The 2,500-nt window shown below is 51.9% G+C and overlaps 1 long non-coding RNA gene across 2 annotated transcripts in view; it reads left to right on the forward strand.

The window, feature by feature from the left end:
- The window catches only part of LOC132470877 (uncharacterized), a 5,434-nt gene that overhangs the window by 1,493 nt on the left and 1,441 nt on the right, over window positions 1-2,500 (forward strand). The window contains exons 1-2 of one of the 2 annotated variants that reach the window (XR_009528721.1): window positions 1-583; window positions 775-2,500. The exon at window positions 1-583 is cut by the window's left edge and continues 1,493 nt beyond it; the exon at window positions 775-2,500 is cut by the window's right edge and continues 1,441 nt beyond it. This is a non-coding gene — a long non-coding RNA (uncharacterized LOC132470877). The remainder of the gene's footprint in view (window positions 584-774) is intronic. The other variant, XR_009528722.1, reaches the window with a different exon arrangement.

Consider the following 2,500-nt stretch of genomic DNA (forward strand, 5'->3'; position numbering starts at 1 on the left):
GAGGGAGAAAGGGGGAGGGTGTTTGTGTGGCTCCACTGAGAGCTTGCAGGCTGATAACACACTCAACCACAGATGGTTGGGCAAGGTTGCAAGAAAGTGGGAGAATAAAGTGAGTGTAAAGAGAGTGACAGACCGAGAGAAGAGAGTGGGAGAGAGAGTGAAAATGAGATAGAGCAAAAGAGAAGGCTGAACGAGAGGCATCTGCAGCCACAGCAAAGAAGAAGAAGAGAAGAGGACGAGGAAGCGAATGAGGAAGAGAGAGACGGAGAGGGACTCACAGAATCCTAACCGAGCCTTCAGCACCATCTACTGTACTCTCCTCGATGACGGATATACCACCACTCTCACACACAAGAGCAGCCTGACAGAGTCGCTGTCTGGTCTACAACCTGGACTGAGCCACGTGACCATGGGTTTCACCTGCTGATCCCTACAAAGACCCGAGGAGCCGGTCGGAAGCAAGAGCGCACTGTGTCTGTGTTGATTGGGTGGTTGAGTCTCTGTTTGTTTGGTGCCTCATGAGTGTGTATGTGTGTGCATGTTTGTCTGTGTTTTTTTTCTTTGAACTTTGCAGGCATGACAGGTGAGCTCAGCTGCACACAGGGTCAACTTGAAACCCATCTTTAACCTGACTCTTTGACACTTTTATTCTGATCTGTGTGTGTGTGTGTGTGTGTGTGTGTGTGTGTGTGTGTGTGTGTGTGTGTGTGTGTGTGTGTGTGTGTGTGTGTGTGTCTGTGTCTGTGTGTGTGTGTGTGTGTGTCACTGCGGTAGCAGGTGCATGTATGCGTTGGATTTGGCTCACAGTCAGCGCGTTAACCAGTGTTAGAGTGCGCACCTTCTGTGGTCCGCATTGGACGTGTGCACGCGTCTGTGGCACGTTTCCGAGCCGGTGCGTTCGGCGACGCCAGCCGCCAGAGCTCGTATACGCCTCGCAGGAGGAAGTGACACATCTGTGCTCGCTCTCGGATTTCCTGGTGCCTCTCCGGTGGCACGCCGAGCCCTGAATCGGAGCCTCCCTCACCCAGCTCACCCTATCCTCAACACGGCCCCCGCGGCCACGGGACCCTGCTCCAGCCTAGTGGATCACCCGCCGAGGGCCCTGCCTCCCCGCTCCTTCTCTTCGGGTGCCAGACCCTGAGATGCCTTCAGATCCTGGCTCTAACGCCGCCGCACCGCCAGTCAAACCAGTGCCTCGGGCTCGAGAGGGAAGACACTGAAGAGGATAAACAACACACTCGAAGGACTTCAAGGTCGGTTGGTATTAGTCCCGGGCCCGACGGGGCTGCCGTCCGCCTCCTCCATGACCGTCAACACGTCGCCCGGCCCTTCCATGGCGAGCAGTAACAGCATGAGCAGCGGCTACTGCAGCCTCGACGAGGAGGGCGAGGACTACACTTTCTTCACTGCCAAGACCTCCTTCTTCCAGCAGCCCAACAAGACGGCCAAGGTATGGCAGCCCTGTTCGAGGTAGAACCTGGTGTAGGTTCGAGGAAGGGGGGGGGGGTTCAGGAGGCAGGATAGAGAGGAAAGTACAATGAATCGATTATCTGTCCCATACTGTGGGTGGCTTGCGAGCAGTTCCGTGTCACCTTTCAAAAGGGGAAGTTGCGATAGGAAGTTACGATATGAGTAGTATTGTGAGGGTTGCTCATGTCCTTCGCATCTTGTGTTACAACATCTATGAACTTTGCCCTTTCAGCAACGGCTTGTCACCGTTCAATTCACCGTTCAATGGCATTGCAATAGACTTTGAATGGAAGGTAGTTATCAGAGGAAGGAATCAGAATATAGGTCATATCTTTGTTAGCCCAAAGGCATTTTTGAGCCGTGAAATGCCACCATTGCAACCTTGAAACTGCCGGAGGGACAGGTTTTCTAGATTGCGTGGGAAAGGTTTCCGTAGGAACAAGGCACCAGGCGTCGAGACGGAGAGTGCTGCTCGTTGGCCTACCGCCGAACTGCAGCTGAAGATCTTTCATCCGTTACCATAGTAACAGATAAAACGGCTAGTAGAAAGGCCTATGGCAACTCATCTTCAAAAAATAACATTCAAACACAACGTGATCTCAAAGCACTATGTGCTCCCACACACACACACACACCCCCACACACACACAGACACACACACACACACACACACACACACACACACACACACACACACACACACACACACACACACACACACACACACACACACACACACACACACAAACACACAGACGACCCCCTCCCCTCCCTCCACATCCAAACTGACACAAACAAACACACAAACACACATACACATAAAACTAGATGCTTCTTTGAATATTTAGTATACAATGGTTGTATGTTATTTGTCCATTTGGTGGTGATATCCATTTTTCTGCAATGTAAAATAACTTTCCCCATTCTGGTCTGTGGAAAGGAGAGGTGTTAGAAACAAATTGTGTAATGGCTCAGAGAGGAAGTGTTGTTGGGCGCAGAGCAAGTGAGTGTGCGTGTGGGGGGCAGGATA

Source organism: Gadus macrocephalus, chromosome 13 (assembly GCF_031168955.1).
Source record: "Gadus macrocephalus chromosome 13, ASM3116895v1".
In the NCBI taxonomy this organism is placed as follows: Eukaryota; Metazoa; Chordata; class Actinopteri; order Gadiformes; family Gadidae; genus Gadus; species Gadus macrocephalus.